This window comes from Prionailurus viverrinus, chromosome D1, assembly GCF_022837055.1.
Source record: "Prionailurus viverrinus isolate Anna chromosome D1, UM_Priviv_1.0, whole genome shotgun sequence".
Classification (NCBI taxonomy): Eukaryota; Metazoa; Chordata; class Mammalia; order Carnivora; family Felidae; genus Prionailurus; species Prionailurus viverrinus.
The window spans coordinates 46008724-46024742 of record NC_062570.1 but is presented as its reverse complement, the minus strand read 5'-3'; the positions used below and the strand labels follow the sequence as shown (position 1 = coordinate 46024742).

The following is a 16019-nucleotide window of genomic DNA, read 5'->3' as shown; positions in this document are numbered from 1 at the left end:
CCCCCTCCCCCCCCCCTCCTTCCCTCCCTCCCGGAGCGCCTCGCCCGGCTTCCCGGCTCTCACTTTTCCTCCCACCCGGGTCGCGGCGCTCGGGGGCCAGGCGGGGATGGAGCCGAGTTGCTCCCGCCGAGCCAGCCAGCCCCCTCCTCTCCCAGGTGAGAAATGCTCCCAGATTAGTCGGCTCCCTTTCCTTTCCCTCTTCCGGCTGTCACCTCGGCCCGTGGCAAACTACCTATCAGGCAGAGAAACGTACACAAAGAACACGGGATTCAGGTTTACCAAGATTGTGGCTTTAAATCCCGGCTGTGTGACCTTGAGCAAATTGCTCAACGTCTCGGCGTCAGTTTCCTCATCCGTGAAGAGACTCGGGAGGATTAGAGATAATGCGTAAAACGCTTAGCCCCGTGCCTGGTACAATGCGAGCTCGCAGCTATTTTCCCTGCTAACTTGCTTGGTTTGGAGCCCGGCCCCGTCTCCCCGCCCCCAGACTCGGCCCGACCTGCGCCCGGGAGCTGCCTGTCTCCAGCCGCGAGTGGGGGAGGCGCCCCGGAGCAGCAGACCAGCCGACGGTCTCGCGCTCCGATTTCCTCACCGTATGAAATGAAATTCCACAGGGGGATTCGAAAGGAAATGAGACCGGGACGCTCCGTGCTTCTCGGCCCGCCGCCCTTCCTGTCTCGGGGACACGGTTTCTAAATAAGGTTGGGAGGGTGAGAGGGCGGGAGGGGAGAGGCTTGACCTGTGTGCACAGGAGGCGAAGAAGGCGCACAATCACCGAGGGTCCCCTCCCCCAGCCTCCCGGGCATCCCTCCCCTGCAGCCTGCATCTCTAACTTATTCCTCTTCTACGAAGGGTCCTGGAGGTCTGGGGATCATGCGACCTCTGTTGTGATCCAAATTTCCCTCTCTCTCATTCCTCCCCACCCCACTCCCCATCCCTCGGATGGAGGTTTGTGCTGGTCCACCCCTTCCCTTTCCAATCAGACCAGTGAAACCCTCAGCAGGTGGATTTCTAAACCATTTACTTGTTGCTTGACTGTGGTAAATCTACTGTGCCTCTCTGAGATTCGAATTGGCCATGTGTAAAATAAGGAAATTCGTGTTTATCCCACACAGTTGTTCTAAGAGTTAAATGAGATAATGCCCCTAAATCATTTAGCACAGTGTCTGGCACATACAAAGTAAGTGCAAAATAGCCTGGTTTTTGTTGTGAAATGAGTCCTGCTTTCCAGTCAGGTCCCAAAGACATCGCCTGCCTGCAAGCCCAGGTCTGACTCTCTGGATGAAGAGCTTTCGACTATCTTCCTGAGATCTTTTTGGCCAACACTTGCCAAAGTTTTCCAGAGGCTTGGTGACAGGGACCAAATTTTTATGCTTTTGTATCCTCTATTTCAGCCATATGGCAGAAATACAAGTAGGAAGGATATCTGCCCCTCTCCTGTGGTGTTCATATTTTACCTTACAGTTTTAGTTTTCTTACATTGGCAACTAGACTTGGCCGAGGGCAAGAATGGAATCAACTTTTCTGGGTTTTTCGCTCTGTACTTAGAATTGTGTTGGGCACATAAAAGTTGCTGTGTCCCCAGCCATCATCACAACCTCCCAGGGAAGGACTCTATTATAGCACCTTAAAGAGATGAAGAAACTGAGGCTGTAACCAAAATGATAGTCAGAAAATGGAAGACCAACCAAACCAGCACCCAAGGAGGCCTTTCAAACATGAGATGCAGGGTTATTTCCCCAGAAATGTTCCCAGCTGGAAATCTACATACTCAGCAGTGGGTTTGAATCTTCTGTATGACTGTGCTGAGTAATGCAGGAGACCGTTGGTCTCCAGAGATGAATAAATGAGGAGATGAATGAATCAAATGACCAAATGATCCTCATCCCCTAGGAACTCACGGAGCAGACAGAAAATGAACAGACAGATGTACCTCACTGTGGTAAGTACACACAGAGAGAATTGTGGGTAAATTGAGGGTAGAGGTAGCTGAGGTTACAGGGCTGCTCAAAGGGGGATGACTGCAGGAGTCTGAGCTACTCAACGAAGCAGAGTTCGTGTGCAATTGGCACTTCTGTGGAATTTGCAGAAAGGAGAGGGGGCTTTCTTTGTGCTAAAGGTATGTGCACATGGTTTATTAAACGATAAAGTCCATGAGGTCAAGGAACAGCACAGGGCCTGGCACACAGAGGGAACACCGTTAGTGGGGGAAGCAATACTATTATCAAACCAACAACAACTCCTATAGGACACTTGCTCTCTGCCGGCTACTGTCTTACAAGTTTTACGTGCATTATTGCATTTATCTCACACAACAGCGTGAGAAACCTGATGTTTTGAGAGGTTAACAATTTGTTCAAGATCACACAGCGAGTGGCAGAGGACTCAGACGCATGTCTGCCTGGCCTAAAAGTTTATGTGCACAGTATTACTCTTACAGAGGAAACTGCTTGACACATTGCCTAGTCCGTAGTTAGAGGTGACCCTCTGGCGATCTGGACGTCTTATTCCCAGCCCTGGCATCCCTGCCTCAGCTCTCTTCAAGCACTGTCTCCTTTGAGAACCCTTGGAAGAAGCCCCTTCCCCGGCAGGAGCTTTTCCTGTCAACAGCTTTTCTTTCTGCATGGAACTCCTCAAAGGTATTTTCCAAAAAAGAAAGCCAGGGGAATCACATTTCAGTCTGAAAGTGGAAAGAAAACAAAGACCATGACTTAGAGCTAAGTCTGAATGGCCTGGAGCCCCTCAGCCTCCCTCTCACAGAGTGGTTTACACAGTCGCCAGTCTGCTCCTGGTGACAGGCACGGCATGTTTGTCTTTGTTGCAGAAAACACTTCCCTGAGGGAGTTCCAGGCAGAGGGCTCTCCACCCTGTGATAGGCAGAGCATTTAGGAGAGGAGTAGAAGATGAGGGCATGTGAATCGTACCTTCCACTGACCTAAAGGGCAGGGCCTCTAGTGGCTCTGGCCTGAGTGCTTGGGAAGCTTCCTCTGTCCACTCTCTGAGTGGGGAAGATGCAGCCACCTTAGAGCTGTGACAAATGTGACTTCAGCAGGCCACTGGGCAGTTGGAGGGCTCTCTATTTGCATCTAATGAGAGGCTGGGTTCTAATTAACTCCTGTGATGTGTTAATTTTCCAACCTGACGTTTTCTGCTCTAATAGATTCTTGTAATGGTTTCTAAATTAAAGGCTGCATTTAAAGACAAGGGTTTAGGTTAAAACCCACCACCTAGGGAGGTGGGGGGCTGTAAACATCCTTTCCCTCCTAAGGAAAGCCTCTCATTTGCAGGTCTTTGCTAACCCAATTAAGTGTTGAAGTAGCCACCCCAGAGCCTGCTTTTTATTTCCTGAGAAACAATCCAACTAATCCATATTCAGTAGCTTCCAAGAGAAGTCTTATTCCAACCACTCATGAAGAAACCAGCTTCTTTGAATATGGACAGAACATTTAGAACTCACAAAGAGCAGTCTTGATAGAAAATGCAAGAAAATGGTTCATTATTATCCTGTTCAGTTTTTGAGGGGAAAATTCACTGGGACCAAAACCTCATAAGGACGGGGACTTGACTGTGGAACAACAGAAGCATGGGGAGAAGCCAGGCCAGATCCCATCAGTTGGTATATAGTCTGGGTGCTACATCTTCCTCTGCACCCAAACCAGTTATGAAACAAAGTCATGTGTACTGAGTAAAGCAGAAAGGAGCACTAATCTTGCTCAAAGTTGAGGAATCACAGGCCCCAAGAGATTAAGTAACGGCTCCTAAGTGGCAGACCCCAAACTGTCTTCTTATCACTTGCACCACTAGCCAGCATTGAAGAATGAAGTCAGCAGAGAGCTCTTGCATGTGAAGGAATCAGAACCCTGTTGTTCCTCCTACCAACAGAAGATGGTATATAGGACATTCGTATCTGTTCATGGAGGTGGTTTAACGTACAGATGGGCAACTGCAAACCTGTGCAGGAGGCAAAAAAAATAATGCAAACACACTTTGTACCTCTACAACCTCGTTACATTTCAGTATTTGTTAGTCAGACCATTAGCAAATGTTTAGTGATAGGTTATTGTGGACCTGTCACTGAGCTGCATTATGGGAGGTATGGAGACATGTAAAAGGTGGTCCATGCCCTTAGTGAAACCTGTTTATAGTTAAGTGCTTTTTCTTTAGCTCCATTACTCATTGGTATTGGTTTTGGTTTGGCTTGGTTTTTATCTCTTTCACAGTCCTCTGAGGTCAGAGGCTGTGTCTTCTTCACCGCTGTGTTTCTGAACAGCAAAGGAGAACACTACCTGACCCATTCAAAGCACTTAATAGATGCCTGTTGAATAAATAAAGGAATGGTTCAGGCTATATGTGCTCTAATTCTTTAGAAAAAGAAAGACTTCATTATGTTCTGGGTGTAGGAGACCATCAAAATGCAACTTAACTGGTTCCAGAATGATGGTCAAGTCTATTCTATAGGCCACTCCTAACAAGACAGCTTTCAGCTTTCAGAACTCAGATGTTATGCCAACCACTTATCTTCCTTTTCTGTTTTACTGTGCTGATTCTTAAACATTTTAAGATAGAAAAATGCCTTGGCTAGAATTTTTGTTTGGTTCAGAAGCTTGTTTCTAAACTTCATGAATCAGCCCAAGATATTTTCTTGTCAACGTTCATTGGCTAGTTGACCAGTGATCTCATTATTATCAATTGAAGTCATTAGGAATCATAAATCCAGGAGTATCCAGACAAAGAGTTATAAGTCAGGAGATCACCTGTGAGTAGTAAGTTTGTAGAAAATTTGAAATGTGAGTCTAGCTATGAGGAGTGTATGAATTTCTAAGAGACCCGGGGAAGCATGCAAAGAAAGCACGTGTAATGATATTCTCATATGCAGCCCTCTCATCCGTTGATACAGGTGAGAAAAGAACAGAAATGATGCTAAATAATGAAAAAGGGTGAACTAGCCACCTGCTGTGGATAAGCATGAACTAGACTAGACAAAATCTTAGAGTGATTTTAAAACAGCCTCAAATTCAACATTCCTCCCATTGAAGGGCAGTTTATATTTCCTCCCCTTGAATTTTGGAAAGCTTGTGCCTTCTTCAACCAATTGAATACAGTGTAAGTGACACCAGGTGACTTCCAAAACTATGTCATAAAAGGCCATGCAGCCTGTACCTTATTTACTGGGAAATTCATTCTGGAGCTCTGAATAGCCTTTTAAGTAGTTGCTACCTTGAGACCACTCTGCAGATTTTCTGGCTGATGGTCCCAGATGAGCCTGACCTTCAGCTATACCGGGCTAAGTGCCAGAAGTATGAAAGAATAAACCATCTTGGAAGTAGATTCCATGGTCCCAGTGGTTCCTACCTCCAGCTGTTTGAGTCATCTCAACCCAGACATTTTGAGGCATAGAAGAACCATTCTTACTGTGGTTCTTCCAAATTCCTGACACACAAAATCCATGATGGTTATTGTTTTATGTCTCTCTTAGTTCACTTGGGATGGCATAGCACAGTACCACACACTGGCTGGCTTATAAACAGAAATTTATTTCTAACAGCTCTGGATGCTAAGAGCTCCAAGCAGGACACCAGCAGATTATGCATCTAGTAAGGGCACATTTCCTGGTTCATAGATGTCTGTCTCTTTGTTATGTCCTCCCACAGAAGAAGGGATGAGGGAACTCTCTGCAGTCTCTTTTATGAGTGCTCCACTCTCGGGGTGCCTGGGTGGCTCAGTTGGTTGAGTGTCCAACTTTGGCTTAGGTCATGATCTTGCGGCTCATGAGCTCGGGCCCCATGTCAGGCTTGCTTCTGTCAGCTCAGAGCCTGCTTTGAATCCTCTGTCCCTCTCTCTCTGTTCCTCCCCTCCTTGCAGTCTGTCTCTCTCTTTCTCTCAAAAATAAATAAACATTAAAAAATAATTTTATAAAGGCTCCACTCCCATGACCTAATCACCTCCCAAAGCTCTTACTTCCAAAGGGGGAGGTGACTGAGCTAGAAAAAGAATAAATGTTACCCAAAGATGGATAAAGGGACCTTATATTGTCTGTTAGGGAGAAGAATAGCATGTTTTCAGTTGCACGAGGGGCAATTGGGTTCTGTTAACTGGAAGCATGATTTTGTTGTTGTCTTCACTTAAAAGCTAAGTATCGTTTAAAAAAGCATGTATGAGGGACACCTGAGTGGTGCAGTCGGTTCTGTGTTGGGCTCTAAATCTCAGCTCAGGTCATGATCTCACAGTTTGTGAGCTCAAGCCCCTCATTGCTTCTGTGCTGATGGTGCAGAGCCTGCTTGGGATTCTGTCTCTCCTTCTCGCTGCCCTTCCTCTGCTTGTGCAACACACACTCTCTGTCTCAAAATAGATAAATAAACTTAAAAAAAATTTTTTTTAAGTGTATGTGAATGCCAAGTTGACAAGGAGTAGACTCTGGTAGCTCTGTACTGTCAATTTAGCTATGTTGGAACTCGCTTGCCAGAATTCCCTTCCCTTCGTGGTTCCAGGTCAGCATTGGCCACAAGAAAAATTGGCACAAGGCCGGGGAGGTGGATGTGAAGCCATGTTTTATACTCTGACAGTGAGAGTTGGGCGCCAGGCACAGTGGTGGTTCATCCACATTGAATGTGCTGGCTCACTTGTCGGCAGGGTCCGCGCTCAGACCTGTATGAGCTCCTCCTTCGGCTTCTCTGAGTCTTGGTCCAGGTGCATGAGTAGCTCCGTATTTAAGGGCTCTAGCTTCTACAGGTCACCTGTATCAAGAGAAGAGATGTTTAGACAGAGTTGGGGTCCAGTTTGTGTGTTCTCATTTGCCCTTGACTTCCCAAACTCTGTGCCTAGCTTTCCTTCTTGATCCTGGGGCTGGCTGATCTCTACTGACTTTGGGTCCAACACCAGGCACAGAGGCAATGCCTGGCATAGAATACTTCACTAATTTCCACAGTTTTATAGGGGGAATCCTTGTTATAAATTCTTTATTCTACCTCACTCATAGTGACTCTTCCTCTCTGAGCACATCCTGACGATATATCCCATCAAAAAAATTCATAGGATGTTAGCTCTGGAAGCTGCCGTAGAGTTCATTTGGTCCACTCCTCATTTTATAAATGGGGAAACTGAGGCCCACAAATGTGACTTGCCCAAATGGCACATAAATAATCAGAGCTTAAATCAGTTTGCTAACCTGCTCTGTGACCTAAGTATTTGGCAGATTTCTCTTTGAATTAATGGAAGTGTGACTGGCCTGCGTGCACCAGGTCTTATTATCTACAGCAAGCACTTAATTGAGCCCCTTCTGTCAGGCACTTTGTGAGGTGTTTTGCACAGATTACCTCATTTAATCCACGTGCCCTCTAGAATATATCCTAAATTTGAATCACTTTGCTCTCTGTCTCCACCACCACAAACTGTCCAGCCCTCATCAGCTATCACTTGGGCACCTGTCTCCTGACAGGCATCTCTCCACCGTTGCTCACTGACAATCTCTCCTCTACACAACAAACGGGGAAATTTTCAAACCAGCTTCCACAGATCATGTCTTCTCTGAAATTGCTGGAAACTCATCAGTGGTCTCCTGTTGCTGTTAGAACAAAATTTATGAGGTCTACAAAGTCTTATATGAGGTCTGGCCATCTTCCCTCACCTCTGGTCACACCCCCTGCCTTGCTCATTGCTCACCACACTCCAGCTACATTGACTTTCTCTCTTTTCCTAAAACATGCCCATATGGTTCTTGCTGTAAGGTCTCTAGTTTCTCCTCTGCATAGAATGCCATCATCATTCTCCCCCATCTTCTCTGGGCCGCTCCTTCCTGACAAATGTCATTTTCTCTGAGACATCTGCTCCAACACTCACATCTCATCCTTCCCTCCAGTCACATACTCTTTACCCCTGTTTTATTTCCTTCATGGCACTTATTGGTGCCTGTCATTGTCTGGGTTACTCACTTGCTTATCTGTCAACTTTCTCTTTCTCCTAACTGGAAAGAATTTCCACAAGCACAGGGTCTTAACTGTCTGATTCACTAATATACCCCTGGTGCCTAGCAGGTACTCAGTAAATATTTGTTCAGTGAACAAAACTGTATAGTACCTACTGTTATTCTCCCTGTTTTACAGATGAGGAAACAGAGTCCCGAGAAGGCTGAATTCCAACTTGGGGAGGCAATGAAGCTGTGTAAAGTAGGATGCATAATGGTTAAAAGCTCAGGCTTGGAATCAGGCGGACCTGTCTTGGAATTCAACAAAATGTAGCATAGGATGTTAGAACTACAAAGAACCTTTGATAATCAGCTAGTTCCTTGCCTAATCATTATAATAAAGTTAATCAGCCAATAACTATTTATTGAGTCCTTATAGTATGCATGCTACTGAAGTAGCTCCCCCAAACAGGGAAGACATTAAAGATCACTCATTTATCCCATCCTGGGAATTTCTAAATGCCTGAATTTTTCTGATTTCCCTTTTAGTAGCCCTCAATTTTTTAGGTTCAAAATTTGACTGAATTTTAGGGCTTCCTGCCTTGTTTTTCTCTATTATCCCTTTTGACTACAGTAATCCATACCTGGGGTTTTATTTCTGTTCTAAAACAAGAAGAAGGGACACATTTTAAGAAAACAGTTTTGAGGGGTGCCTGGTTGGCTCAGTTGGTTAAATGTCTGACTTCAGCTCAGGTCGTGATCTTGCAGTTTGTGGGTTCAAACCCTACATCGGGCTCTGTGCTGACAGCTCAGAGCCTGGAGCCTGCTACAGATTCTGTGTCTCCCTCTCTCTCTGCCCCTCCCTCGCTTGCTGTGTCTCTCTCAAAAATAAAAAATAAATGTTACAAAAAGAAAACAGTTTTCAGACCCATGAAAACAAACAGTAGCATCTGTTAGATGGTTTCTGGAAGGAACCTTTCAGGTCATCTTCTACAGGACCCCACTTAACAGACAGAGAAGCTGAGACCCAATTGGTGGAGATGACTTCCCCAAGACAGAGTTAGAACTAGATATCCTTTCCTCTGCCTCCAGGACTGTTCCCAGCACATGAGAGTGTCTTCCCTTCACCTCCTCGCCAGGCAAACCTGCATTGTTGTGGGTAAAAAGCAGCAGACCCATTAATCAGACCCGAGGGTTCAGCCTGCTTATACAAGACGGCGAGGTGATAAATTGCTCAGTATAACTGGGCCCTTCTGCTTTCTCAGTTATACTGCCACATATGACCACTTGCGCTGAGGATGACGGGATCTGCCCTGCCTGCCCGCCCTTCAGAGTGGCCAGTCCCTCCTCTGCTCCAGCCATCCTGTTTCTCCTTCCTTCTTGTCCAAACATTGCTTTCAGAGGGGTTGTATTGAATGACTTTCCCATTTCTGCTTCTGTGCTGTTAAAGCCTCCCTTGAGGCATGAGCCAAGACATCCTTGCTAATGAAACATTATAATTCCAACATCTGAATTCCAGCATCAGCATGAAGCCAGGGCAGTGGGAGTTATGTGGCTTAGAGAATGTCAGAACTGGAAGACACTCTTAGAGACCAAAGAATCTACCTCATCACCTCATTGGCAGATACATGTGATTACAGAGAGAAAAGGAAATGTTAAGTGACTCTCCACTTTGGTACTGCTAGCTAGACACAGAATAAGACTAGAAGTCAGGCCTTCTGACTTCACAGATCAGTATTTACATGAATCATCTCTTGGCATGTAGAACACAAAAACACAGTGAGCCCCCAGGAAAGGGTGTTGAATGACTGACAATATCTTCTAGCAAGGAAATTAGGAAATTCTGTTTCCTTCTTAGAATTAAGCCCTAGCACAGTAACTCTCTACAGGGAAAACAGAAGCAGTAACAAAATTTCTTTATCATCCTAGCGCTTATGTGAGAATGAGATCCATATATGAAGGTCCTTATCATCGGCCTTAGAAAATTCTCTTGGCTTTCTTTCACCTGTTTGTTGTGGCATTGAGTTAAAACTTGCCAGTGTTGTACTACTTAAACCCAAGAAGTCACCACCCCTCATTCTAGAGGTAAGTTTTCTGTGCCTCTTAGTAAGTGTGATGCATTGGTGAAACTCCAGGGGCATAATTCATTTTATATTCTAGGTAAATAGTGCCCCCTACAGTTGTACAATATATGGTTTTTTACACTGTGGTGGAGCAGCAAATATGGACAGTCCATAACTTACATTGGTTCAGCTCATGAGTTTTTGACTTTACAAGGTGCACAAGCAATATACACTCAGTAGAGGGGCACCTGGGTGGCTCAGTTGGTTGAACGTCCGACTTCGACTCAGGTCATGATCTCGTAGTTCATGGGTTGGAGCCCCGCGTCAGGCTCTGTGCTGATAGCTCAGAGCCTGGAGCCCGCTTCAGATTCTGTGTCTCCTTCTCTCTCTGCCTTTCCTCTGCTTATGTTCTGTCTCTCTCTCTCAAAAGTAAAATAAACATTAAAAAAATACACACTCAGTAGAAACCGTACTTCGAACTTTGAGTTTTGATCTTTTTCAGGCTAACACTGTGGGGGATGATCCTGTCTCATGATGCTGGACAGTGGCAGCAAGGCACAGCTCTTGGCAGCCACATAATCACAAGGGTGAACAATCCATACACTTACAACCATTCTATTTTTCATGACCATTCTATTTTCACAACCATTCTATTTTCACTAATTTCATTCAGTCAATTACATGAGATATTCAGCACTTTATTATAAAATCACAGTAGGCTTTGTGTTAGACGATTTTGCCCAATGGTAAGCTAATATAAGTATTCTGAGCACACTGAAGGTAGGCAAGGCTAAGTCATGATGTTCAATAGATGAAATACATTTTTACTTAACAATATTTTCAACTTTTGATGGGTTTATCGGCATGTAACTCCATCACGAATCAAGGAAGATCTGTAATAGTGAAAGTGCTTTACACACACTAAGTTAAGTGATACTCTAAAAGGTAAGGACTATTGTTATGTCTATTTATCAGTGATAAAGACAAAGAATTGGAGGGAATAAGGTATGTGCCCAAGACTACAGTACAGGACAGAGTTAGTTAGGAGTATTTAAAATAGACCTGCAAATAGCGCAAGAACAAGCAAATTAGAGCCAGAAGGATTTGATTGGAACTTCATGCCAGACAGTTTGCTAGGTATGTGATGCTGACCAACTCAGTCTCTTGAGCCTTAGTGTTCATACCTTTAAAATAGGATAATAGAACTTATGGAAGACATTGTTGGTTATTGAGCCAGTATCTTCCCCCAACCCTATGTGTCCAATCCAGACCTTTCTTCCTTCCTAACAATAATGTATCAGGATATCAAGTGCCTCATAAAAAGATGAGCTCTTTCCTAATCTTAGGGCATGAGGTAAATTTTCCCCTTGAAAGTGATTGCATTAGGAATGGGTATATGACATAATTCTAGCTAATGGGATGGATGTAGGAGTGTGCAGGGTAGGTAGGGAAGGCTCATCCCTTGGGACATTTTCCCTAACTTTCAGAAAGGAAATGGAGAAAAATCTGCCTTTTCTTTTTTAAAAATTTTTTTAAGTGTTTATTTATTTTTGAGATAGAGAGACAGAGTGTGAGTGGGGGAGGTACAGAGCCTCCAAAGCAAGCTCCAGTCTCCAAGCTGTCAGCACTGAGCTCAATGCAAGGCTTGAATGCACTAGGTGTGAGATCATGACCTGAGCTGAAGTCAGACACTTAACCAACTGAGCCACCCAGGCACCCCCAGTTCTGCCTTTTCTTACTCCAGCTTGTGGATGTTGTATGAGGACATGATAACTGGAAGTGTTCCTGCCATCCCTCATAACCAAAAGTATAAGCCAAATACTGAAGATGAATGTATGATTAGTTTTTATATGTCAACTCGATTGGGCCATAGGGCACTTAGATGTTTTGCTAAACATTATTCTGAGTGTTTCTGTCAGGACTTTTGGATGTGTTTAACATTTAAATCAATAGATTGTGTAAAGCAGATTGCTCTCCCTAATGTGGGTGGGCCTCATCCAATCAGTTGAAGACCTAAATAGAATAAAAAGGCCAACCATACCCTGAAATGGGGGAGATTCCTCCTGCTTTACTGCCTTCAAGCTGGGACACTGTTTTGTTTCTGCCTTTGGGCTCTAACTGAACTATTGGTTCTTCGTGAGTTTTGAGCCTTCTAGCCTTCAGACTGACAGTACATCATCAGCTCTCCTAGGTTACCAGCTTGCTGGCTTACCCTGAAGATGTTGGGACTAGTCAGCCTCCATACCCAAGTTGTTATAATAAATCTCTTTAAATATATGTGTGTACATAAGTATGTGTATATATATATGTATGTATGTATATGTATATATGCATGTGTGTGTGTATATATATATACCCTACTGGTTCTGTTTTTCTGAGGAACCCTGACCAATACAATGAGTGAGCAGAGAGATGGAAAGAACATGGGTTCTTGCAGATACGATTGAGCTACTGAATTAATCAACCCCTTGATCTTTATGTCTAAACATGGGGTTAAGTGAGATAATACATTTTTCTTCTTGTTGAAGTTACTTTCAGTTGAACTTGCTAGTTCTTGCACTTGGAGGCATCATAACTGACCCAACTGATACCAGTAGGATTTTTGTGAAAATTCAATGGTGGTCAGTAAATATTACTAGTCTTCTCAGCATCTAAGTTCTAGTGCAAGACTCTCTCCTTAATAATGATAAACCCTTAAGTGGTATAGTTTTCTGTTGGTCACAGAATGCTTCCATAGGCATTCTTCCTAATAGACTGTGAATTTTGCAAAGATTGAGGCATGTTTGATTTATCTCTAGTGCTAGGTCCTAGCATAGGTGTTGAACGTTTCTTAGACTGTATCTTTTAATAAATTAGTTCTTCCTTAATGCTCACTTGGAAGTAATTACTTAAGAACCAGGCAAAGTAAACTTGACACAATTCTAGATGTGTGCCTAATAGTGTAGTTGTTGGTTTTAGACAGCTCGGTTTGGTTCTCTGATTGGCAAACCTTATGTTGACAGTGATGTGCTTATATAGTAGCTACTATTATGTAGGTTACTTACTACTACTGTGCTAAGTTGAAGATATCATTAACTTAACAATCCATCATGTGGACATGGGCATTCCCTGACTGTTAGGATTGCTACTGAGGACAAAACTGGATTGCTTGGAATGTCTTAGGTAACCCAGGGCTCTAGGAAGAGCAATAGAAAATGCTAGATGTGATTCTAAAAAGTAAACACAAATTTTAAAGAATTTTAAAGATAGCCATCACCAAGCTGCCTCTGCCTGCTGGAGGATATGTTTATACACTACCAACCAGAAACAACAAAGGGAGAGAGGAGGAGGATCCCTATGAGAGATAATATTATATATATGTTGGGGTAATAGGATGTGGAATGGAAGGAGGTTATCAAGGGAAAAGGAAGCCTATGACTTCTGTATCTTTGGGCTTCTTCCAAGAGGAAGAGCTTTTCTAGCATTCAACTCTTTCCCATGACTCTTCTGTAGACTTCATGGATGAAGGAATCCTTGACCAAGGAAGCCTTCTTTAGTCAGCAAGCCTATGAGGAAGACATTAATGATATTTCAATAGCTCTTCCCTAATTTAACCTCTAGAGATAACAGAATCTAGAAGGCCAGATGTATGGCTCAGGAAATTACATTTTTCCATCAAGTACCCCAGGTGATGAGGTTGGTAATTGTTCAGACCCTACCTTGAATATTATGGTATGGGGACATCTGAGCTAGGCAGCATATTTTGAGGAGACCCCTGGCAGGTAATTACTATGGCATAAAATATCTCTGTCAGGCTTTATTTGTGAGGACAGGCATGTAGGTGGGAGAAGGTGAGTCTAGAGAGCATGATGCTTGGGTCTTCTCTTCAGAAGGTCCTCATGGTCCCCTCTGCCCCAATAAGAACCTTAACCCTGAACAAAGGACTTGCACAATGTCAGGTCTGCTTCTAACCCATTTTCTGTGAGAATTAGTAAAGTGATCGCCTCTAGGTGGACACTACCTGTGGGGTTCATGGCTTGGTGAGAGAAAGAGGGCTGGATTTTAGCCCTGCTTACACACAGTGAGGCACATCTGAACGCTGTATAATCTTCTTAACCACACAGGATGACCTTGCATTATACAAGACCCTTCTATTAGTTCTCACCAAGTGAAGATCATAATAATCTGAGGATTAATAAAAAAATAAAATAGCTTTTTGGGGGCTCACAAGAGAGCCCTAAATTAACACCATCCATTTCTCCATCAGGCTCAAAACAAGCTGTATAAATAAATAAGGCAAGAATATGATCTTTATTAGTGAGAGAGGCCAGGCTGATCAGATGCTACAACTCTAGTGCAGAAAAATAGCTTCCTTTTTTTTCACTGGCTAATGTATACCAGATGCTAAACTGACACTATTTCTACACCCCCCCCCCAAAAAAAACTTTAGGGTGTAAATATTATGGTCCCCTTTCTGTGGATGAGGAAACAGAGTTAGTAAGTTGGAGGACAATCCAAACCCAGGCCTGACTCGACCCAAAACTTCTAGCTTCTTACTTGGCAATGCCACTTCTGGAGAACCAGCTGGAACTTCTACAACCTAAAACCCAACTTAGTCAACCAACCATCCTTAGATTTCCAGAGCTACCCTCTGCAGAGCTTTTTTGTTTCCCCAAAGTTCTCCTTTGACACAAGCCAGAAAGCCCTGGCTCTTCCAGAAGATGCAGAAATGTGTTAAGGCCTCAAGCCCTCCAATTCCAGGTCATTCTTCATTGCCCCTGGGAGCACTAGGTCTAATGCCAGCACGGATGTACTATTTTGAAACTGGATGCATTTCTCAGAAAAGGCAGGCATGGTGCCATTTCAAGGATATATTTTGTATCATCACACAGGTCCTTGGTCCCACAGAGCAGTATCACTGGGACCTGCTGCCTACTTATAAGTCTTGCTTTGTTTAGCTACTTGAGCATGTTGGGAAAACCACATTCATAGACCTGGAGGGCTATTTTGCTCCCATGGCTTCCATCATTTACAGATATGTCTTCCCATGGGATAGTTGGAAGCAGAGCCTGAGATGAATTGTGTTCAAGTGATTTATGGAATATTTTCAAGGAGAAATCACACAGGACAGGGAAAGGGGGCCGAACAAGAATTTGGCTTCAGCTCAATCCCGTGGGGAACTCTGAACAACAAATTGCATGACAGCGTTAGTGTCGCCTTAAGGTTAGGAGGCCTGGCTTTTTATACCTCCACAACAGCCAGTTATTGGCCACTAGCTGTGGAGGCCGCATGCGTGTGTGTGCGTGCACGTAGCCTCCTGGTCAAGGTGACTCCCTCTTAGCCAGGGGCAATTCTCCAGAGAAGGGGGTAGCTATGCATTGTATTAGCCAACTTCCCAGCAGCTAAGGGAAACTGCTTGGTGCACTGGCTGGTAAAGGGATCTGGGCAGGGCACCAACACCAGTTCTGAATCACAAGACACAAAAATCATTTGAATCTGAGTATTGGTTCATTAATCTCAGAGTTCCCAGAGATTATGCCTCATTCTGTGTTTCTCTCTGCACGTGTAATTGGTGAGTAAACCAAGGCAAAAACCACATAATAAAATAGTCTTACACTTCCAAGTAGCTGTGACCAAAGATGATGTTCAGGCAGCAGTCACCCTATTTCCACACTCAGCCAGCCTATTGAAATATGTAACTGTTACTGCTGCAGCATAAATTCCATTTATGGAATGAACAATACTGCATATAGTTCAGGCTTACAGTATGACCAATAGGTGGCACCAGAAACACCCACACTTATTCTAAATAATTTATGTATTATGTATGTATTTGCTAAAATTTCAGTTCCTCTCTACTTAGGTTTTCCATGTTGAAAAGGCACTCACAGCACTAAATCCAAACCTAAACTTGGTAACTTGCAGTTTCCCATTTGCTATTTGACCTCTTGCTTGTAAGGTTGAGTGTGAAAAAAAAAATAGGGTGATAGGGCCAGTGAATTCAGAAAGAAAACATCTATTCATTAGCAAAAGGAAGGAAAAAAGACTGGAGCCCTGCATCCTTTTCCTTCAAGGTC

General features: G+C 43.9%; 1 protein-coding gene across 1 annotated transcript in view; it reads left to right on the top strand.

The window, feature by feature from the left end:
• Window positions 1-31: 31 nt before the first annotated feature.
• TMEM135 (transmembrane protein 135) overlaps window positions 32-16019 on the top strand; it is a 449569-nt gene continuing 433581 nt past the window's right edge. Inside the window, exons 1-2 of the mRNA XM_047878354.1 lie at window positions 32-155; window positions 1894-1942. The gene's annotated coding sequence lies outside the window, so the exon portion shown is untranslated. The remainder of the gene's footprint in view (window positions 156-1893; window positions 1943-16019) is intronic.